At 41.3% G+C, this 25,507-nt stretch overlaps 1 protein-coding gene across 1 annotated transcript in view; it reads right to left on the bottom strand.

The window, feature by feature from the left end:
• The window catches only part of LOC126251767 (Down syndrome cell adhesion molecule-like protein Dscam2), a gene marked incomplete at its 5' end in the record, with an annotated part of 377,821 nt that overhangs the window by 293,839 nt on the left and 58,475 nt on the right, over window positions 1-25,507 (bottom strand). The window lies entirely within an intron of this gene.

Consider the following 25,507-nt stretch of genomic DNA (forward strand, 5'->3'; position numbering starts at 1 on the left):
ACGTTGTTGCGATGCCTCGTGCAAGGAGGAGAAATGCGTACCATCACGTTTCCGACTTTGATAAAGTTCTGATTGTAGAATATCGCGATTGCGGTTTATCGTATCGTACATTGCTGCTCGCGTTGGTCGAGATCCAATGACTGTTAACAGAATGTGGAATCGCTGGGTTCAGGAGGGTAATACGGAACGCCGTGCTGGATCCCAACGGCCTCGTTCCACTAGCAGTCGAGATGACAGGCATCTTATCAGCATGGCTGTAACGGATCGTGCAGCCACGTCTCAAACTGATGGGGACGTTTGTAAGACGACAACCATCTGCACGAACAGTTTGACGACGTTTGCAGCAGCATGGACTATCAGCTCGGATACCACGGCTGCGGTTACCCTTGACGCTGCATCACAGACAGGAGCGCCTGCGATGGTGTACTCAACGACGAACCTGGGTGCACGAATGGCAAAACGTCATTTTTTCGAATGAATCCAGGTTCTGTTTGCAGCATCATGATGGTCTCATCTGTATTTGGCGACATCGCGGTGAACGCACGTTGGAAGCGTGTATACGTCGTCGCCATACTGGCGTATCACCTGGCGTGATGGTACGGGGTGACATTAGTTACACGTCTCGGTCACCTCTTGTTCACATTGACGGCACTTTGAACAGTGGATGTTACATTTCAGATGTGTTACGACCCGTGACTCTACTCTTAATTCGATCCCTTCGAAACCCTACATTTCAGAAGGATAATGCACGACCGCATGTTGCAGGTCCTGTACGGGCCTTTCTGGATACAGAAAATGTTCGACTGCTGCCCTGGCCAGCACATTCTCCACATATCTCACCAACAGTCAATGGTGGCCGAGCAACTGGCTCGTCGCAATACGCCAGTCACTACTCTTGATGAACTGTGGTATCGTGTTGAAGCTGCATGGGCAGCTGTACCTGTACACCCCATCCAAGCTCTGTTTGACCAAATGCCCAGGCGTATCAAGGCCTTTATTGCGGCCAGAGGTGGTTGTTCTGGGTATGATTTCTCAGGATCTATGCACCCAAATTGCGTGGAAATGTAATCACATGTCAGTTCTAGTATAATATATTTCTCCAATGAATACCCATTTATCATCTGCAGTTCTTCTTGGAGTAGCAATTTTAATGGCCAGTAGTGTATTACTACTGGTAGAATTATATTTATTTTCTTCTTCTTCTTATTATTATTATTAATATTATTTTGTGACTGTCAGTAATTTATTTATCTGTTGTTGATAATTCTTCCGGGTTATAAGGCTGTGGTCCATGGAATTCTTCAATTGAAGAAACCTTCATTGTATAATTTATTTATCTGTTTAAAGTAATATAATTAATGTCTTTAAACAGTATGATCTATACAATGAAAGGTTTCAGTGCATTAACGGGGACTGTGTTGATACTTTTGGGCAGACCATAAATAAGAAAAAACGAAAAAAGTAAGCTGTAACAAAGAGGACAATGCACAGTGTGAATTCCTGTTCTGCTGCAGGTATGGATATAATTAATCTTTTTTGAAAATGCATTGTTTAGTATCAAATTGACACTAAAAAATACTGCCATTACTTCACTGATGTGTATTTACAACTACATAAAGAATATGAATGAAAATCTACTCATTAATGTCTTTGGGAATAATTTTCTGGGGTAGTTCATCACTTAATGGAAAGTATTGCTTACACTTCTTTTGTAAATAAAACTGCCTTTTCCTGCTGCTAATTACTTTATTTATCCCATACGCGTTTCGCCTTCTCCTGTCTAAGGCATTCTCAGTGGGATCTATAACGATACAGTTTTGCTAGTTTTAGATTATTTAACAGTTCAATTCGCGATTTTTTTGTAAAAAAAATAATTATTTACGATTTGCTGATCTGCGTTTCCTCACATCTGGCCTGGAGGTCATATTACCACTTTTATCACTGCCATATAATCACATCTTTGTGTTCTCGCCTTCCACACACTGTTCACCATGTTTCTCACTCTTTTGGTGGTGGACTATTATTCTTTTGTCACTCGATACAACTATTTCATCGTACACTGTTTTTCACAACGTAAATATTGTGACTCCATTACGTGTTTCATCTTCTTTGGTATGTTTACCTATTTGTTGCCAATCTAACGAAGTATATGTTCGAGACCAAATTCTATTTATGATGTTTATACCGTGTGTGTTTATGAGTGAGAGAGAAAGGGGGATAGAGCCGACGAGTTATTTTTTTTTTTGGGGGGGGGGGAGGGAGGCAACCCGTTTTGCTATCGCCTTTAGTAGAGCACCGTATTGACGGCGTGGCAAGGGATGAGTTAAGAGGCGCGGCCCTGGCGTGTGACGGAGAAATAAAGACAAAGCTGGTTTAGAGGATCTCTAGTAATATTCCAGAATACTGGCGCAGGTGGGCATCAAGTTTACAATTGGATTCGTAAATAGGAGTTGAGTGTGGATGGAAGGAAAATGGAGTGGTATGAACAATAGTTTGATAGAAAAAGAAAAATAAGAACGGATCCAGTAACATATTCATTTATTTATTTATTTATTGTTCCGTGGGACCAAATTAAGGAAAAGTCTCTATGGTCATGGAACGAGTCAATACATGAAATTATAACACGATATTAGAAACAGATAAAATGATATATATATATATATATATATATATATATATATATATATATATATATATATATATATATATATCATATTCAGGTGACAAGTCGTAAGTTTAAATAAAGAAAATCAACAATGTAACACTGGAATTTGCTTAATTTTTTAGCTCTTCCAGGAGCTCCTCGACAGAATAGAAGGAGTGAGCCATGAGGAAACTCTTCAGTTTAGACTTAAAAGAGTTTGGGCTACTGCTAAGATTTTTGAGTTCTTGTGGTAGCTTATTGAAAATGGATGCAGCAGAATAGTGCACTCCTTTCTGCACAAGAGTCAAGGAAGTGCATTCCACATGCAGATTGGATTTATGCCCAGTATTAACTGAGTGAAAGCTGCTAACTCTTGGGAATAGGCTAATATTGCTAACAACAAACGACATTAAAGAAAATATATACTGTGAGGGCAATGTCAGAATTCCCAGACCATTGAATAGGGGTCGACAAGAGGTTCTCGAACTTACACCACATATAGCTCGAACAGGCCGTTTTTGAGCCAAAAATACCCTTTTTGAATCAGAAGAATTACCCAAAAAAATAATACCATATGACATAAGCGAATGAAAATATGCGAAGTAGACTACTTTTCGTGTTGAAGTGTCACTTATTTCAGATACTGTTCTAATGGTAAATAAAGCAGCATTTAGTTTCTGAACAAGATCCTGGACATGGGCTTTCCACAAAAGCTTACTATCTATCCGAACGCCTAGGAACTTGAACTGTTCCGTCTCACTTATAATATGCCCATTCTGTCTGATCAAAATATCGGTTCTTGTTGAATTGTGAGTTAGAAACTGTAAAAACTGAGTCTTACTGTGATTTAGCATCAAATTATTTTCCACAAGCCATGAACTTATTTCATGAACTACAGTATTTGATACTGTTTCAATATTGCACACAAGATCCTTCACTACCAAGCTGGTGTCATCAGCGAACAGAAATATTTTTGAATCACCTGTAATACTAGAAGGCATATCATTTATATAAATAAGAAACAGCAGTGGCCCCAGCACCGACCCTTGGGGAACGCCCCACTTAACAGTGCCCCATTGGGACTGAACATCACTACCACTCTCAATATTGCGGAGAATTACCTTCTGCTTTCTGTTCTTAAAGTAAGAGGCGAACCAATTGTAAGCTACTCCCCTTACTCCATAATGGTCCAACTTCTGCAGTAATATTTTGTGGTCAACACAGTCATAAGCCTTCGTTAAATCAAAGAAAACACCTAGCGTTCGCAACCTTTTATTTAATCCGTCCAAAACCTCACAGAGAAAAGAGAATATAGCATTTTCAGTTGTTAAACCATTTCTAAAACCAAACTGAACATTTGACAGCAAATTATGTGAATTTAAATGCTCCAGTAACCTTGTATATACAACCTTCTCGATAACTTTAGCAAACACCGGTGGCATAGAAAACATTATCAATGTCTCCCTTTTTATAAAGTGGATTCACTGCCGAGTACTTTAATCGGTCAGGAAACCGACCATTCCTAAAGGAAAAGTTACAGATATGGCTAAGTACTGGGCTAACATACATAGAATAATACTTCAGTATTCTGCTAGATACCCCGTCATATCCATGAGAGTTCTTGGTCTTTAGTGATTTAATTATTAACTCAATCTCCCTCTTGTCAGTATCATGGAGGAGCATTTCAGGCAACAGTGTCGGAACACTTTTTTCTAAGAGCGCTATATGATTCCCTGTTGGGACTAGGTTTCTATTTAGTTCACCTGCTATATTCAGAAAGTGATTATTAAATACTGTACATATATGCGACTTATCAGTAACACGGAAATTCCCCCTACACACTGATTCTATGTCCTCGACCTGTCTCTGCAGACCAGCCACTTCCTTTACGGCTGACCATATGGTTTTAATGTTATCCTGAGACTTAGCTATTCTATCTGCATACCACATACTTTTTGCCTTCCTAATAACATTTTAAGCACCTTACAATACTGTTTGTAATGGGCTGCTGCATTTAGATTTTGACTGTTTCTAACGTTTTGATATAATTGCCACTTTGTTCTACAAGATATTCTTATCCCTCTAGTCAGCCACCCAGGCTGCCTGTTTGTGCTAGTACCCTGTTTTGAACGTTCTAACGGAAAGCAACTTTCAGAGAGCACGAGAAAAGTCTTGAGAAAAGCATTATATTTATCGTCCACTGTATCAGCGCTATGAACATCTTGCCACTCTTGTTCCTTGATAAGGTTTACAAAGGTCTCTACAGCAACTGGATCAGCTTTCCTAAACAGCTGATGACTATATTTAACACGTGTTGCAGCACAAAAATATTTTAGAGTTAAAATTTGTGCATCATGATCTGAAAGGCTATTCACCTTTTTGCTAGCAGAATGCCCTTCTAGTAATGAGGAATGAACAAAAATGTTGTCTATGGTTGTTCTACTGTTCCCTTGCACCCTCGTTGGAAAGAATACAGTTTGCATAAGATTATATGAATTAAGGAGGTCTACCAGCATCCTCTTCCTTGCACAATCACTTATACAATTAATATTGAAGTCACCACGTATAACTAACTTTTTGTATTTCCTATAAAGTGAACAAGACCTGAGTCGAAACAAGGCCCCCAGAGTAGACAACATTCCATTAGAACTACTGACAGCCTTGGGAGAGCCAGTCCTGACAAAACTCTATCATCTGGTGAGCAAGGTGTATGAGACAGGCGAAATACCTTCAGACTTCAAGAAGAATATAATAACTCCAATCCGAAAGAAAGCAGGTGTTGACAGATGTGAAAATTACCGAACTATCAGTTTAATAAGTCACAGCTGCAAAATACTAACGCGAATTTTTTGCAGACGAATGGAAAAACTGATAGAAGCCGACCTCGGGGAAGATCAGTTTGGATTCCGTAGAATTGTTGGAACAAGTGAGGCAATACTGACGCTACGACTTATCTTATAAGAAAGATTAAGGAAAGGCAAACTGCGTTTCTAGCATTTGTAGACTTAGAGAAAGCTTTTGACATTGTTGACTGGAATACTCTCTTTCAAATTCTGAAGGTGGCAGGGATAAAATACAGAGAGCGTACGGCTATTTACAATTTGTACAGGAAGCAGATGGCAGTTATAAGAATCGAGGGGTGTGAAAGGGAAGCAGTGGTTGGGAAGGGAGTGAGACAGGGTTGTAACCTATCCCCAATGTTATTCAATCTGTATATCGAACAAGCAATAAAGGAAACAAAAGAAAAGTTCGGAGTAGGTATTAAAATCCATGTAGAAGAAATAAAAACTTTGATGTTTGGCGATGACATTGTAATTCTGTCAGAGACAGCAAAGGACTTGGAAGAGCAGTTGAACGGAATGGACAGTGTCTTGAAAGAAGGGTATAAGATGAACATCAACAAAAGCAAAACGAGGATAATGGAATGTAGTCGAATTAAGTCGGGTGATGCTCACGAAATTAGATTAGGAAATGAGACACTTAAAGTAGTAGAGGAGTTTTGCTATTTGGGGAGCAAAATAACTGATGATGGTCGAAGTAGAGAGGATATAAAATGTAGACTGGCAATGGCAAGGAAAGCGTTTGTGAAGAAGAAAAATTTGTTAACATCGAGTATAGATTTAAATATCAGGAAGTCGTTTCTGAAAGTATTTGTATGGAGTGTAGCCTTGTTTGGAAGTGAAACGTGGATGATAAATAGTTTAGACAAGACGAGAATAGAAGCTTTCGAAATGTGGTGCTACAGAAGAATGCTGAAGATTAGATGGGTAGATCACATAACAAATGAGGAGGTATTGAATAGAATTGGGGAGAAGAGGAGTTTGTGGCACAACTTGACTAGAAGAAGGGATCGGTTGGTAGGACACGTTCTGAGACATCGAGGGATCACCAATTTAGTATTGGAGGGCAGCGTGGAGGGTAAAAATCGTAGAGGGAGACCAAGAGATGAATACACTAAGCAGATTCAGAAGGATGTAGGCTGCAGTAGGTACTGGGAGATGAAGAAGCTTGCACAGGATAGAGTAGCGTGGAGAGCTGTATCAAACCAGTCTCAGGACTGAAGACAACAACAACAACATAAAGTGAACCAAGAACCTCCTCTAGCTTTAGCAAAAATGTTGTGAAATCGGAGTCTGGGGATCTATAGATAACAACAGCTAGAAGTTTAGCTCCATTAAATTTAACCACACCTGCACAACATTCAAACACCTTTTCAGTACAGTACTTTGAAACATCAATTGGTCAAATGGGATGCCGTTTTTCACACATGGTTACTGCCCCACACAGCAAAGAGCTCCTCGAAAAGTGACCAGCGAACCTGTATCCTGGTAAAGGAAGCCTCTGAATTATCTCCTTATTTAAGAAGTGTTCAGATATACCAATAATTTCATAGTCAACATCTATAAGCAGTTCACTAACTTTATCTCTAATACCTTGTATATTTTGATGAAATATACTAATTCCCTCATTACTCGGATACCTAAGCTTTGTCAAAAGTGGTTCCTTTGTTAGAGAGACTTCCCTTAAGCAGGAATACCTATCAGGTGACTTCAATCTAAAAAAGGTGCACCTCTAACACCCACTACTGCAGGAATTTTCCCATGAGTGATCCCACCAACCCCACCTATGCTGTCACCTATAAGCTTTGGCAACCTCCCCTTCCCATACCTGTTGAGGTACAGGCCATGTCTAGCGAAACCCGTCCTGCTGATAGACTCCACCGACACCACTGAAGTGTGACCCATGCTTTATGTCATCAGCGCACACCCAAGTCTCATGTTATTACGCCTGACGGCTGTATTAAGATGAGGCCGATCGTGACGCTGAAACAGTTCCACGAAATGCACATTCGTGTTGCCAGTCTGAGTGGCTATCTTTTCCAGGTCACCATCTATGTCATACTCCCCATCCCTATCAATACTATTAACAGCCCCACCCACAATCACTACCTGATCCTCTTTAGTAAAATCCCTACATAACCCCCCTATGTTAACAGTCACCTGAGCCAATCCTGCATTAGGCTTCACAATGCTGGTGACCTGGTACTCACTCCCCAGCACTTCCTGCAACTGCTGGCCTACACCTCTGCCATGAGAACTACCTAACAGCAGAACCTTCTTCTTCCTCTTCGACTTTGCAACTGTTCTAGCCACTGTAACTACTGAGGTCTGCTGCATACTTCCTACATCTACAGCTACTAGAGATTCCTCTCCACTAGACTCTGATAGTTGGTCATATCTATTGTAAACACCAATAGTAAAACTATCTGAAAATCTTCTTCTCCTAGCAGATCTCTTGCCAACAGCCAGCTCCCATTCCCCAACCCAATTCTCCCTCCTGATCCTATCTAGCTCCTCCTGTGCGTTTTTCAACTGCACATGAAGGGCACAGATCTTACGCTCCTGCTCCTCTATCAACTTACTCTTGTTACATAACCTGCAGTTCCAGGAGAGGATCTCACCAGAATGCCCACTGGCTTCCCCACTGCATTCCCCCCAGTGAAAATACTTCGAACAAGTCTCACACCGCAATCCACCACTCACGAACCTACGGCAAAGCCCACACTTCTCACTCATGGTAAAATTTTTCTTTTTCTAAGTTCCGCTACTACAATAAGAAGATGTTAAAAACCTGACTACAATAATCACATACTTACTCTACAAGGGAAGTAACTCTATTATTAACAGTAGTAATAAACAACAAATGTGAATATAACAAAAGACTAATACAGAAAGAGAATCAAACATCTAATGACACAGTAATGAGCTGAAAACAGTTCCCAAAAGGTTCTTCTGAAATTATTTCACCAGAAAACACAAAAAACACCGGTTGAAGACTACTAAAGTTCCTAAATAAACCACTATACACAAACAATTAATTAGTACTTAGCTTTCGATGCGCCGCTACAGCTACAACTGGTCAGCGCGGAATGTAAACACAGGTAAGAGGTTAAGTTGCTCGATACGGAACACTCACAAATATCAGGTCACAACACAAGAAAGGCAGAGGTGAATGAAGAAACCACTAATTAGTCACTTATATAGTAAATATCATCGCAAAAACCGTTAAAATATGTATCTGAAACCTAAAAATATATAAAAACTTAGAGAGCGATCTCACATGCAGTCACTCGCTTATGACGTCACACCAAAGAAGTTTAAGGCCGAAGAGAGGTTTCGTGATATGTAAGTTAATCTCAGACGCTGTAAAGGGGGAACACGTCTCAAGGGCTGGCCAGAGGTAATAGATAGAGGTCACAGCCTCTTGACCGGAGACTGACAACAGACTGACGCAGCAGACATTACGGTAGTCTGGGACGGAGACATAAACGTTTTAGTTGGTTATGAGTGAAATTTCAAAGGTGAATAATGGAAATTGCTATCGCTTCTTTTCAAACCGAGTGCTGTGCCTACGTTGTGTACTTTGATTGCAACGTTCTTGTTTCTCAATGGCCACATGGTTGCTATAAAGTGTGAATGTGTAATGTGGAGAACCTATATCCTCTTACGTCATATTAATTACTACTTAAATACTGAGCATTGTATTTTATACCCTTACCAAGTGTAAATTGCATTTTGTAACAACAATAATTATGTAATTATTTTTAAATGTTGTGCATGTAAAGTGTACTTGTACCAAAAGTAATTGCTTTTGTTACATAAAAGTGCAGTAGTTACATGATCAACTAATTGTTATATTAGTTGATCATGTAACTTCTGCGCTTTTATGTAACAAAAGCAATTACTTTTGGTACAAGTACACGTTACATGCACAACCTTTAAAAATAATTACATAGTTATTGTTGTTATTTTGTACTCAATAGAACGTTCTTCATCGTGATCAAAGGTAAGTGTTTCCTGTTGTTACTGATAAATACGAAAGTTGTTTATGAATAACAGACACACGTTTTATACAGTTTCGACGAAGTACTGAGGCGATGTTTCCTGTATTTTTTATTTTACCATTTTGTTGAAGAAATGGCATTTTCTAGTACTACATAATAAATCCGTATTGTTTTCTTTATTTTTCCCGCAACATTCCTATGTTTCACGTTAAAGACCAACTATTTTCGAGTAAAACCTGTATTAAACACTAACAATTTCAGGTTTGTTATAAATACCGTTTATTCGTACGTAACCGACAGGAGGACATCTATGTAGAACAAAAGTGTTCCTTAGGGTACAACTGGTCCTTTAGATGTACTCACTCAGATTCCTGACGGTTCATAGCTTCCGGTTTTTAGGGGAATCTAGTAAGACACTGAACGCATGTGTGAAGAAAGCTATCATTATGGGGTAATGCTCGATAGGTATGCAACATACAGGTAATGCGAGTGTGACCAAAGCTACTAGGAAAACTACCGTAGTGTCGCTTATTTGTGGCAATATACGGTAGCGTAAGGTAGTTTTACAACACCCCATAGGAGCAATGGTCAAAAGCTTGTTCGTTTTTACTTAAAGCATGCACTACAGGAAAAATACTTACAGGGTCGTAATTTCGTCAGCGTGTTTTAATGTTCACTGCTGTAAATGTCATACGCACCATGGATCGCATAACATAGCATAAAACCCATACGAAAGTCTTATTGTAACTTTATGGTGACGGCTCTTTCCGTTATGGTGCCAAGCACAAGCTGTAACTAAACTATTATTTTTATCTAGAAAAAGACCGCGTCTTAATAATAAACTGTTTTCGTATCATACTTGATTCTGTAGTTGCTTGCAGGCCAAAGAAACTCCTTCCGTTGCCTATTTCTACTACGGTTTCTCGAGATAGAACATCTATGCCATACAGAGAGCGAACAGTAGGGAGTGTTATTATGTGAGCGTAAAAGGTTAGGTATACACAGAGGTGGAATTCAGATCGGCGGAAGACGGCTACACTGTAAGAGGAGTCATAATGTTATCTGGGCTTAGTTCTGTCCTGAGTCTTGCTTTTGGCACAAACAGGAAGGACAGACGAGCATAATTTTAGTCTAGTGCGGCCTTCACGGTTCTCACTGACACAAATCTCTTCACTTTCTGCCTTCAGCTGCCGGCTGCAGACAAACCTGCTTCTTGTTACTGTGTCTGATGCTGCGCGGCAGACATCACTATTCATACACAAGTGCATGCACGTGTTTTCAACATGTTTCGTTGGGATGTCGTTTCATTCACTAAAGAGTAGGTGTGGCCAAATGATGTGCACCAGGACTATAGTGTACTCGGCATACATTTATATACATTTACTAGGTAGGACCATCAGCCCCAAGAGATCAATCACCGATTGTGTTTTCGTCTACAGGAAAACATCGTCAATGAATGATTGTAAAGCAATACAAAAAGATTTGCACGAAGTTTCTGCTTGGAGTAAAGAAGGGTAGCTCCCTTTAGGTGTAGATAAATCCAAGACAACACAATAGATAACAGATTTGACAGTAAAATAACTGATGGTACCCAAAATACAGAGGCTATAAAGTGCAGACCGACAATAGCAAGAAAAAAAATACGAAAAAGGCAAATTTGCTGACATTAAAAATAAATTTGTTAGCAATATTTCCTGAAGGTATTTGTCCAGGGAGTAGCCACGTACGGAAGTGAAACGTGGACTATAATCAGTTCAGAGAAGAAGAAAGTCCACATCATATCGATAAAATAATCTGGAATATGACGTAACTAAAACTGAACTAAACTGAAACTTTTGGAATGTGGTTCTCTGAAGATTAGACTTAATAACTGATGAGAAAGTGCTGAATCGAACTAGGGAAAAAAGAAATCATACAGTTCAACACGACTAAAAGATGGGATCGGTTGAAAATATATTGTGTTCGAACATTATGAATGACCTCGAAGAAAACGGTCTATTGACACACACAATCAACATGGGTTTCGAAAACATCGTTCCTGTGAAACGCAACTTACTCTTTATTCACATGAAGTATTGAGTGCTATTGACAAGGGATTTCAGATCTATTCCCTATTTCTTCATTTCCAGAAGGCTTTTGACACCGTACCACACAAGAGGCTCGTGAAATTGCGTGCTTATGGAATATCGTCTCAGTTATGTTACTGGATTTGTGATTTCCTGTCAGAGAGCTCACAGTTCGTAGTAACTGACGGAAAGTCATCGAATAAAACAGAAGTGATTTCCGGGGTTCTCCAAGGTAGTGTTATAGGCCCTTTGCTGTTTCTCGTGCATATAAACGATTTGGGAAACAATATGAGCAGCCGCCTTCGGTTGTTTGCAATTGACGCTGTCGTTTATCGACTAATAAAGGCATCAGAAGATCAAAACCAACTGCAAAAGATTTAGGAAAGATATCTGAATGATGCGAAAAGTGGCAGTTGACCCTAAATAACTAAAAGTGTGAGGAACTCGTTAAACTTGGGTTACACGACAAATCAGTCTAATCTAAAAGCCGTAAATTCAACTAAATACCTAAGTATTACAATAACGAACAAGTTAAATTGAAAGGAAGACATGGAAAATGTTGTGGGGAAGGCTAATCAGAGACTGCGTTTTATTGGCAGGACACTTAGAAAATGTAACAGATCTACTAAGGAGACAGCCTACACGACGCTTGTCTGTCCTCTTTTTGGAATACTGCTGCGCGGTGTGGGATCCTTACAAGATAGGACTCACGGAGTACATCGAAAAAGTTCAAAGAAGGGCAGCTCATTTTGCATTCTCGCGAAATATGGGAGTGTGTGTCTGTGAAATGATACAGGATTTGGGCTGGGAGCCATTAAAACAAAGGAGTTTTTTGTTGCGACGCAATCTTCTCACGAAATTCCAATCACCAACTTTCTCCTCCGAATGCGAAAATATTTTGTTGAGACCGACCTAAATAGAGAGGAACAATCACCACGATAAAATAAGAGATATCAGAGCTCGTATGGAAAGATATAGGTGTTCATTCTTTCCACACGCTTACGAGATTACAATAATAGAGAATTGTGAATGTGGTTCGATGAACCCTCTGCCAGGCACTCAAATGTGATTTTCAGGATATCCATGTAGATGTAGGTGTAGAAGCATCAGTTTGGTGGAACGGGGTAGTGTGGAGGATGAAAAATGGGAGAGAAAGTGAGGAGGAAAGGCTCAAATGGCTCTGAGCACTATGGGACTTAACATCTGAGGTGAACAGTCCCCTAGAAGTTAGAACTACTTAAACCTAACTAACCTAAGGACATCACACGCATCCATGCCCGAGGCAGGATTCGAACCTGCGACCGCAGCAGTCGCGCGGTTCCAGACTGAAGCTCCTAGAACCGCTCGGCCACTATGGTTGGCAAGGAGGAAAGAAAATTGCACTGAGCACTATGGGACTTAACATCTGAGGTCACCAGTCCCCTAGACTTAGAACTACTTAAACTTAATTAACCTGAGGACATCACACACATCCACGCGCACGGCAAGATTCGAACCTGCGACGGTAGCAGCAGCGTGGTTCCGGACCGAAGCGCCTAGAAGTGCTCGACCACAGCGGTCGGTGAGGAGAAGGTTAGTGTTTAACCTACCGGCGACAACGACGTTATTCGAGGCGGAGCACAAGCTCGGATTAGGGTAGGATGGGGAAGGAAACTGGCCGTGCCCCTTCGACGGAACCATCCAGGCATTTGCCTCAGGCGATTTAGGGACATCACGGAATACCTAAATCAGGCTGATCGAACGCGACTTTGAACCGTCGTCCTCCCGAATGCGAGTGGAATGTGCTAACCACTGCGCCACCTTGGCCGGCCTGAGTGGCCGTGCGGTTCTAGGCGCTGCAGTCGCACTCCGGTCGCAGGTTCGAATCTTGCCTCGGGCATGGATGTGTGTGATGTCCTTAGGTTAGTTACGTTTAAGTAGTTCTTAGTTCTAGGTGACTGATGACCTCAGACGTTAAGTCGCATAGAGCTCAGAGCCGTTTTTGGGCGCCACCTCGCTCGGTCGAGAGAGAAAGAACTGTGATTTTGTGTAGCAGACATCAAATGTATGTTGGTTGTAGCAGTTACGCAGTGATCAAGAGGCTAGCACAGGATAGTATAGCGTGGTGAGCTGCATCTAACTAGTCTTCAGACTGAACACCATGACGACAACAACAACAACAACGACAACCTGACAGAGCGCAATTACAAAATTAGGATAAACACCAGGAGCACGTCGGTTCATATACTTATGAGTAAGGGAGCAAACACACATATCAGTAGTAGGGAAGGCGAAAGGAAGACTACCATTATTTGTAAGCATTCTCGGAATGTGCGGAGTTCTGTAAAGGAAATCACATAGGAGACTACAGCGAAAACTATTTCGTAGTACTTCCCCAGCGTCTGGAGTCCTTATCGAACGGATTTAGAGGAACGAAGCTAAAATCGTAAACGGTCGATGTAATCCGTGTAAAAGTGGAACATAGATGAGGGAGAAATTTAAATGGAAATCTTTGGAAGAAAAGCATCATTGTTCTCAGAAAATGCAATTGTGCAAACGTAGAGAAATAAACTACCTGGCAGACGAAAATGTGTATTGGGCTGGGACTCGAACCCGGAACCTTGCCTTTGGAAGCAACATATAACTATCACGGCACGCGTTAAGACGGGAACTCACAGCTTCACATCTGGCTGTACGTCTATCTCCCACTTCCCAAACTGCACAGAAGTTGTCCTGAGTACCTAGCGCGGCCAGCAGTCTTGGAAAAATACGTATCTGTTAATCTGCGGTAAAGTCTGCGCTGGTCTGAAACATCCGGGCAGATTTAAACGAACCGGAATGCAAGGAAGACCGTACAATTTTTCTGCCACCACTATGCAGCTCGTACAGGAGCCTCGAGGACAAGATAACAGAGATTATCGCTACTACAAAAGCTTACAGGGCAGACAATTATTCTCCTCCCCTTCGCTATGCGCAGCTGTGGCTTGGGGTGTATGTAAACAAATGTAGAACTCTTTAGAAGCGCGTTCTGCACATTTCAATGACAGCATACTACATCTGCATCTACACTCTGCAAGATACCGTACGGTGTGTGGCAGGGGTTATTTGTGTACCAATGTCGACTTCCCCGTTTCCTGTTCCAGTCCTGGTCAGCGAGAAGAGAGGTTATTGGTAAGCCTTTTTATGAGCCCTAATCTCTTTAATTTCACTGTCATTGTCTTTTCTCGAAATATACATAGAAGGAACTAATATTTTACTTGACTGTTGCCGAGACTCTTACTCACCCTTTCGGAATTTCAACAGTAAAGGACATCGTGACCTAAAACTCCTCTCTTGTAGAATCTGCCACTGGAGATGGATGACCATCTCCGCGATGCTTCCGCGGTTACTAAACCAACCTGTGACTAAACTCGTTGCTCTTCTTTGTATCTTCTCTATTTATTCTATCGATGCTACTGGTATGGGTCTCAGGGTCAACGTTCAAGTATTGGTGTGATGTGGGCTGTGTAACATACCTCTCTCGTGTCTGCAACATTTCCTTCGGATTCTCCCAGTGAATCTCTGTGTTGTATCCATCTTACCTGCTATTGGTTTTTTGTGATCGTCCAACTTTAAATCTATCTGTTCGCATACGTCCATTATTTAATGGATATGGCTGCATCCAGTGGGTGTCCTGCTATAGCGCAGCCATAAAATAGTGGGTCTTTCTTCCAATTTATGCTCAGTACCTTACAATGATGATATGAAACTTTGTAGGTGAACTGACAATATCAACATCAAACATCGATCGTCAGTACGTCTTCCCGCATTTTACTAAAAATTTATAGCGTTGCGACTCCTCTGTACATAACGGCAATTTCCGTGAAAATGTCTGACGGAACATCCTACTTTATACGCTACCTCATTTGTATATACTGTGAGAAGTAATGATCGTATAGCACACCCGTGGCGTATTCCCGCACATAATTTCACGTCTGAAGATTTCTCTCCATAAAGAATGACATCCTTTATTATGTTTTAATCCGTACTGAGTACTAAATAAGAGATTTTCAGTTTCCAGAGAAGTCTAACTACGAAAGGACAAAACGTGTTCTGAACTTGAACATATTGGCGTCAGCGCTGTAGGTGTATAGCTTTGCGCGTCTGTTCGGTGACCCTTACCGAACACGGGAACTACCTGAGCAATTTTCCATCCAATGGGAACTGTTCGCGTAGCGGGATGGTAGATCAAACGTGGTATGGAGTGTAAGTGAAAAAAATACACAAGCTATGAAGTCCACAGAAAATCCGTACCAAAAGGGTGTACAGCTATAATCCTCTCCAAAGTTTGCTGAAATAAATTTGCTTGAGATCATTGCCGGAAACACTTTGTTTCAACTTCAGACTAAAAAACTAAGGCAATGAAGATATCAACATTTTCCATACCAGAAAACACCACATACATAAAATTACTTGGGATAGTAGTCGACTAAAATGTGTATTCAGGTAATCGCACAGAATATATGTGAGTTACTGAAAAGTAATGCCTCCGAATGTTTTATTCTGTTTTCAATATCAGGTGAGGTGTTACATGTCACACCTATTACTTGGCCGAGTGACAGCTTCGCTGATACAAGCTGCAACACTAAGCCGCTAGAGGGATCCAACTGTAGTGTGTTATGTGGCGGTTTTTAACGAAACTAGGTTAGTGCGTGAGAAACAGCGTTCTGTAACCGAGTTTCAAACCGCAGAAGAGTTCGTTCACGCGTGGAGCGCCCTCTTCTGCAGCATGACTCACACGAGCGCTGCGACATCTGCAACAATCCTACGCCTTGAGTTCCCTGTTATGGACCATCCATTCGTCCCATGTGATGTTAATCCGTTTCTAGAACTTTTAAGAACACCTTCGAGGCTTTCAGTTCCGTAGTGATGAAACAGATGTCACTAACCGTGTCAACAAACTGGTGTCGCATTGCGTTGTTCACCAGTGTGACTGTTATGATCCATCACATAATATGACTGCTATGTATTAATGTTACAGTACGAGAAAAATGGTCATAGATATGTGCAACAATCCTACGCCTTGAGTTCCCTGTTATGGACCATCCATTCGTCCCATGTGATGTTAATCCGTTTCTAGAACTTTTAAGAACACCTTCGAGGCTTTCAGTTCCGTAGTGATGAAACAGATGTCACTAACCGTGTCAACGAACTGGTATCTCATTGCGTTGTTCACCAGTGTGACTGTTATGATCCATCACATAATATGATTGCTATGTATTAATGTTACAGTACGAGAAAAATGGTCATAGATATGTTTTACTACCCTGTGACGTTCTGCGCTTTTACATCTTTATATATGGTAGAAATCGCTAATTCATGTGCGAGAAGAATTTCATTGACACAAAGGTCAATACTAAAAGGTATCAGATAGATTATATAATGGTAAGACAGAGATTTAGGAACCAGGTTTTAAATTGTAAGACATCTCCAGGGGAAGATGTGGACTCTGACCACAATCTATTGGTTATGAACTGTAGATTAAAACTGAAGAAACTGCAAAAAGGTGGGAATTTAAGGAGATGGGACCTGGATAAACTGACTAAACCAGAGGTTGTACAGAGTTTCAGGGAGAGCATAAGGGAACAATTGACAAGAATGGGGGGAAGAAATACAGTAGAAGAAGAATGGGCAGCTTTGAGGGATGAAGTAGTGAAGGCAGCAGAGGATCAAGTAGGTAAAAAGACGAGGGCTAGTAGAAATCCTTGGGTAACAGAAGAAATATTGAATTTAATTGATGAAAGGAGAAAATATAAAAATGCAGTAAATGAAGCAGGCAAAAAGGAATACAAACGTCTCAAAAATGAGATCGACAGGAAGTGCAAAATGGCTAAGCAGGGATGGCTAGAGGACAAATGTAAGGATGTAGAGGCTTATCTCACTAGGGGTAAGATAGATACTGCGTACAGGAAAATTAAAGAGACCTTTGGAGATAAGAGAACCACTTGTATGAACATCAAGAGCTCAGATGGAAACCCAGTTCTAAGCAAAGAAGGGAATGCAGAAAGGTGGAAGGAGTATATAGAGGGTCTATACAAGGGCGATGTACTTGAGGGCAATGTTAGAGAAATGGAAGAGGATGTAGATGAAGATGAAATGGGAGATATGATACTGCGTGAAGAGTTTGATAGAGCACTGAAAGACCTAAGTCGAAACAAGGCTCCGGGAGTAGACAACATTCCATTAGAATTACTGACAGCCTCGGGAGAGCCAGTCCTGACAAAACTCTACCATCTGGTGAGCAAAATGAATGAGACAGGCGAAATACCCTCAGACTTCAAGAAGAATATAAGAATTCCAATCCCAAAGAAAGCAGGCGTTGACAGATGTGAAAATTATCGAACTATCGGTTTAATAAGTGACGGCTGCAAAATACTAACGCGAATTCTTTACAGACGAATGGAAAGACTGGTAGAAGCCGACCTTGGGGAAGATCATTTCGGATTCCGTAGAAATATGGGAACACGTGAGGCAATACTGACCCTACGACTTATTTTAGAAGCTAGATTAAGAAAAGGCAAACCTACGTTTCTAGCATTTGTAGACTTAGAGAAAGCTTTTGACAATGTTGACTGGAATACGCTCTTTCAAATTCTGAAGGTGCCAGGGGTAAAATACAGGGAGCGAAAGGCTATTTACAATTTGTACAGAAATCAGATGGCAGTTATAAGAGTCGAGGGACATGAAAGGGAAGCAGTGGTTGGGAAGGGAGTGAGACAGGGTTGTAGCCTCTCCCCGATGTTGTTCAATCTGTATATTGAGCAAGCAGTAAAGGAAACAAAAGAAAAATTCGGAGTAGGTATTAAAATCCATGGAGAAGAAATAAAAACTTTGAGGTTTGCCGATGACATTGTAATTCTGTCAGAGATAGCAAAGGACTTGGAAAAGCACTTGAACGGAATGGACAGTGTCTTGAAAGGAGGATATAAGATGAACATCAACAAAAGCAAAACGAGGATAATGGAATGTAGTCGAATTAAGTCGGGTGATGCTGAGGGAATTAGATTAGAAAATGAGACACTTAAAGTAGTAAAGGAGTTTTGCTATTTGGGGAGCAAAATAACTGATGATGGTCGAAGTAGAGAGGATATAAAATTCAGACTTGCAAATGGCTAGGAAAGTTTTTCTGAAGAAGAGAAATTTGCTAACATCGAGTACAGATTTAAGTGTCAGGAAGTCGTTTCTGAAAGTATATATATGGAGTGTAGCCATGTATCGAAGTGAAACATGGACGATAACTAGTTTGGACAAGAAGAGAATAGAAACTTTCGAAATGTGGTGCTACAGAAGAATGCTGAAGATTAGATGGTTAGATCACATAACTACTGAGGAGGTACTGAATAGGATTGGGGAGAAGAGGAGTCTGTGGCACAACTTGACTAGAGGAAGGGTTCGGTTGGTAGGACATTTTCTGAGGCATCAAGGGATCACCAATTTAGTATTGGAGGGCAGCGTGGAAGGTAAAAATCGTAGAGGGAGACCAAGGGATGAATACACTAAGCAGATTCAGAGGGATGTATGCTGTAGTAGGTACTGGGAGATGAAGAAGCTTGCACAGGATACAGTAGCGTGGAGAGCTGCATGAAACCAGTCTCAGGACTGAAGACCACAACAACAAGGTCAATAAACCTTCGTTCATTTCAAAAAGCATGAACCACAAACGACGTATACTCAAGTGAGATCTATTAATGAATACCAGCTCGAGAGCTATTCCTACGTGAGCGTTCAGTTCTAATTAAATAATTTGATGCTTTCTTCAGAAAAGAAGTGATTTCACGGATTTTTTTTTTTGCACCAATGTTTCTAAGAACTGAATGCAAATCTGATTGCTATGCAACAGAGCCCCGAAGAATATTCCTCCGCACTTTGATGAACACTTTCAGCTTCAATACAGCTCTGCAGCAGCTAGAGCAGATCGCCGTAACAACGGAAGCGTATAGTGTGAAATCAGTTTCACCTATCGCCCTGTGTCCCACCAACGGTGTACGTATTCACTACAACAGAACACTCACACAGACAATCACTCATACATAAAAGCCACAACACAAGGTGGAGTGGGAAACATCTCAGTATAATAGGCTCAGTATACGCAAAATACAAATAACAGTAAGTGAATTATAGCTGAGTGATTTTATACTATGCCAGGAAATAAATATGTATAGTTGAAGAAAAACGATATAGAATGTTAATACATTTTGTTTTATTTAAAAAGCTTTAAAAGCTTTCACATAAAAAAAATTTAGTGGCATTGCTTTCCAGCACGCCATGGTAATTTTGTTGGGAGGGACCTCCAAAAAATGTACTAATAGTGTATTCAAAATGCAGAAAATAATAATAAGAAAGCAAACCGCAAATGAAGAGAAACATGTAGACCAGCAATTAAAGCACTTAAGATACTAACACTACCAAACATGAACGTCAATGCTGGATAAAATTCGAGGATAAGTACACGAAGCATGCAACAACTGAGGTCAAACCTTACCAAAAAATCTTACTGAGGACCCGAGAAAATTCTGGCCTTACATAAAATCGTCAGGTGGGTTTAAGGCTTCCGTCCGGTCACTCGTTCGTGGCTGTAGAAGATAGGAAAAAGAAATCTGAAGTTTCAAATTTCGTGTTTTTATCAATCACGCAGAAGAATGGTACAAACATAGCCACTTGACACTCGTACAGAATCCTGTATGGAGGAGACAGTAATACGCATCCGTGGCGCAGAGAAACAACTGAGAGAATTGATAATAAATAAGTCACCACGTACGGATGGAATCGTAATTCGGTTTTACAAGGCGTACTCTACGGCATTGGCGCCTTACTTAGTTTGCATTTATCGCGAGTCTCTCTCCCAGCGCAAACTAGCAAACGACTGGTATTAAGCCCAGCTGACTCCTTTACATACAAAGGGCAAAATAACGGTTGCACAGGATTACAAACCTATATCCTTAACATATATTTGCTGCAGAATTCTCGAACATATTCCCAGTTCGAATATAATACATTACCTTGAGACGGTATAGCTTCTACCTAGGAATCAACACGGTTTTAGAAAGCATCAGTTATCCGAAACCCAGCTTATCCTTTTATCACATAATTTTTTTTGGAAATTTGTGGTAAGTTCTTATGGGATCAAACTGCTGAGGTCATCGCTCCCTAGGCTTACACACTACTTAATCTGACTTTAACTAACTTACGCTAAGGACAACATACATACACATGCCCGAGGAAGGACTCGAACCTCCGACGGGCGGAGCAGCACGAACCGTGGTAAGACGCCCAAGACCGTGCGGTTACCCCGCGCGGCATTTTATCACATATCTACGGGCTATGGATGAAAGGCAACAGGCAGATTCCATAGTCTAGATTTCCGAAAATTTTTTGACACTGAACCCCACTACAGAGTGTTAATGAAGGTACGAGCATACGGAATAGGTTCCCAGATGTATGTGTGGCTCGAATACTTTCTAAATAACAGAAACCAGTGTGTTGCCCTCGAGGGCCAATGTCCATAGAAAATGGCTCTGAGCACTATGGGACTTCACATCTGAGGCCATCAGTCCCCTAGAACTTATAACTACTTAAACCTAACTAACGTAAGGACATCACATAAATCCACGCCCGAGGCAGGATTCTAACCTGCGACCGCACCAGCAGCGCGGTTCCAGATTGAAGCCCCTAGAACCGCTCGGTCACCGCGGCCGGCCAATGTTCATAAGAGACCACAGTATCGCCATGAGTGCCCCAGAGAAGTGTGACACGACCGCCGTTATTTTTTATATACTTAAATGATCAGTCTAACAAGGTGAGCAGCAGCCTCGGCTGTTGCTGATGACGAAGTGATGTACGGCAAGGAGTCGTCATTGGGCGGCTGTAGAAGGATACGAGACGATTTGGACAAAATTTCTAGTTGGTGTGATGAATGGCAGCTAGCGCTAAATGTAGCTGTTCTGTGCTCATAGGTAGCACGCCGCGACTATTACACGTCCACCGCGGCGCTCGGGGGCCACAGCAGCAAGTTACGACACCTGAGGATTGGCTTCTGAGAGCCAGAATTTACAAGTGAAGCGGATTTTCAACCTCTAGTTGTTGTTGTTGTTGTTGTTGTGCTCTGCAGTCCTGAGACTGGTTTGATGCAGCTCTCCATGCTACTCTATCCTGTGCAAGCTTCTTCATCTCCCAGTACCTACTGCAGCCTACATCCTTCTGAATCTGCTTAGTGTATTCGTCTCTTGGTATCCCTCTTCGATTTTTACCCTCCATGCTGCCCTCCAATACTAAATTGGTGATCCCTCGATGTCTCAGAACATGTCCTACCAAACGATCCCTTCTTCTAGTTAAGTTGTGCCACAAGCTCCTCTTTTCCCCAATTCTGTTCAATACCTCCTCATTAGTTATGTGATCTACCCATCTATTCTTCAGCATTCTTCTGTAGCACCACATTTCGAAAGCCTCCATTCTCTTCTTGTCCGAACTAGTTATCGTCCATGTTTTACTTCCATACATGGCTACACTCTATACAAATACTTTCAGAAACGATTTCCTGACACTTAAATCAATACTCGATCTTAACAAATTTCTCTTCTTCAGAAATGCTTTCCTTGCCATTGCCAGTCTACATTTTATATCCTCTCCACTTCGACCATCATCATTTATTTTGCTCCCCAAATAGCAAAACTCCTTTACTACTTTAAGTGTCTCATTTCCTAATCTAATTCCCTCAGCATCACCCGACTTAATTCGACTACATTCCATTATCCTCGTTTTGCTTTTGTTGATGTTCATCTTATACCCTCCTTTCAAGACACTGTCCATTCCGTTCAATTGCTCTTCCGAGTCCTTTGCTGTCTCTGACAGAATTACAATGTCATCGGTGAACCTCAAAGTTTTATTTCTTCTCCATGGACTTTAATACCTACTCCGCACTTTTCTTTTGTTTCCTTTACTGCTTGCTCAATATACAAATTGAATAACATCGGGGATAGGCTACAACCCTGTCTCACTCTCTTACCAATCACTGCTTCCCCTTAATACCCCTCGACTCTTATAACTGTCATCTGCTTTCTGTACGAATTGTAAATAGCCTTTCGCTCCCTGTATTGTACCACTGCCACCTTCTGAATTTGAAAGAGAGTATTCGACATTGTCAAAAACTTTCTCTAAGTCTACAAGTGCTAGGAACGTAGGTTTGCCTTTCCTTAATCTTTCTTCTAAGATAAGTCGTAGGGTCAGTATTGCCTCACGTGTTGCAACATTTTTACGGAATCTAAACTGATCTTCCCCGAGGTCGGCTTCTATCAGTTTTTCCATTCGTCTGTAAAGAATCGCGTTAGTATTTTGCAACTTTGACTTATCATACTGATAGTTCGGTAATTTTCACATCTGTCAACACCTGCTTTCTTTGAGATTGGAGTTATTATATTCTTCTTGAAGTCTGAGGGTGTTTCGCCTGTCTCATGCATCTTGCTCACCAGGTGGTAGGGTTTTGTTAGGATAGGCTCTCCCAAGGCCGTCAGTAGTTCTAATGGAATGTTGTCCGGGGGCCTTGTTTCAACTCAGGTCTTTCAGTGCTCTGTCAAACTCTTCACGCAGTATCGTGTCTCCCATTTCATTTTCATCTACATCCACTTCCATTTCCATAATATTGTCTTTAAGTACATCGCCCTTTTGTAGACTATTTACTTCTTCCACCTTTCTGCTTTTCCTTCTTTGCTTAGAACTCCTCTAGTACAAAAATGTAAGTTAAGACACATTAGTTGGAAAACCAAACCCATAATATTCAAATACAGCGTTAGTACTGCTAATGCTTATTGCAGTCATGTCGTTTAAATATCTGGGCATGAAGTCGTAAAACGATATGAAATTGAACGACTGATTAAGGACTGTAGCAGGGAAGGCGAAAATGGTCGACTTCAGTTTAATGGGGGAATTTTCGAAAAGTGTGGTTCATCTGTTTAGGACACCGCTTATAGGACACTAGGACGATCCACTAATGAGTACCGCTCGAGTGTTTCGGGTGCACATCGGTTCGGATTCAAGGAAGACATTGAAGAAATCCATAGGCGGGCTTCTGTGTTAGTTACCGGTAGTTCGAACAACCACGCAGGTGTTAGGGAGCTGCTTTGGGAACTCAAATGGGAATCCCCAGGAGGAAGGCGACGTTCTTTTCGTGGAACATCATCGACAAAATTTAGAGAGCCGGCGTTTGAAGCTGACTGCAGAACGATTATGTTGCCACCAACATAAATTTCGCGTAACGATCACGAATATAAGAGAAATTATAGCTCGTACAGAAGCATACAGACAGGCGTTTTTCGCTCGCTCTGTTTGTGAGTGGAACAGGAAAGAAAAAAAATGAACTGATTGTGTGGCATTGACGGCCGGTAGGCCCCACCCGGGACCCTACATTGAGGGACTTGCGCGTCTTTGATGATGAAATGATGATGAGGACAGCACAACACCCAGTCCTCGAGAGGAGAAAATCTCCCACCCGGCCGGGAATCGAACCGGGCCCGCTGCATGGTAGGCAAACGCAGTACCACTTTTTTCTTGTTGATCTCATTTTGTTCGTTATTGTTCGTCGTATATGTTCGGGACGGACGTCCCATGACGTTTGTTCAAGGTCATTGTTCATCCATTAACCCAGTATTTTTATTACTGAGGGCGGCTAACCCTCTGACCGAACACGCTAAGCAGGCGGACTGGGAAACCAAATGACTAGTAGTGTACAAGATACCTCCGCCACGCACCGCATGGTGGCTTGGGGAGATCTATGCAGACGGAGATGTAGATGTACAAAATATGTTCCTTATATTCAAGACAACGAGACCCGACACAGCTGTGAGATAAGCAAACGGAATTGCTTCGCTGGAAACTCTCTTCAGACTTGAGAGAGATAAAATATAAAAAAAAATCTCTGTCCGCAGCTCGTGGTCGTGAGGTAGCGTTCTCGTTTCCCGCGCCCGGGTTCCCGGGTTCGATTCCCGGCGGGGTCAGGGATTTTCTCTGCCTCGTGATGACTGGGTGTTGTGTGATGTCCTTAAGTTAGTTAGGTTTAAGTAGTTCTAAGTTCTAGGGGACTGATGACCATAGATGTTAAGTCCCATAGTGCTCAGAGCCATTTCAACCATTTGAATTTGAAAAAAATCTGTCACAGCATTTTTGAAACGAAAGCTGTTTCTAAAAGATAAATGATTTTATGTGCACTATAGTGTAAAGCAAATTCTGTGTGTACTACTGTGTATAAAATGAGACGTTACTTACAAAAACCACAAAATGTATTCCTGAAAGAAACAGAAACAAGTTCTCAAACCATGTATAAATACATGCACATATAGCTTATATGAAGTAAGCGAAAATGTAATTTAATGTAGGCATAGAATACTGTTGTATAGAATTGTAATTTTCTAAATATTATTTATTAGGGGTAAGTATAAATTTCCAAGCTTGTGACACAAATTTTACTTAATCCGCCGGCCGTTCTGGCCGAGCGGTTCTAGGCGCTTCTGTCCGGAACCGCGCAGCTGCTACGGTCGCAGGTTCGAATCCTGCATCGGGCGTGGATGTGTGTGATGTCCTTAGGTTAGTTAGGTTTAAGTAGTTCTAAGTCAGGGGACTGATGACCTCAGATGTTAAGTCTCACAGTGCTCAGAGCCATTTGAACCATTTTTGACTTAACCATAAAGGGTTTTTTCTATAGATCCAACGTATTTTACTTAACGTTTCTCTTTACAAGCATCAGCGAAGGTGCTTCTGGAACGATGCCAGCAGCATAAAAGGAAATAACGTGCAGATCGACAATGAATGTAAAAAGTATCGCTATATAATGAGGGCGTTGCTTGCAGCAAGTATTTCGGAGTGAAGTTTGGTACATCCAAAACAGGAGAGGGTGGCTGCGACCAGGGCGAGTGAGTAATAAGTGTAAAAAGCCTCTTAATGAGTGGA

Source organism: Schistocerca nitens, chromosome 1 (assembly GCF_023898315.1).
Source record: "Schistocerca nitens isolate TAMUIC-IGC-003100 chromosome 1, iqSchNite1.1, whole genome shotgun sequence".
NCBI classification, from domain to species: domain Eukaryota; kingdom Metazoa; phylum Arthropoda; class Insecta; order Orthoptera; family Acrididae; genus Schistocerca; species Schistocerca nitens.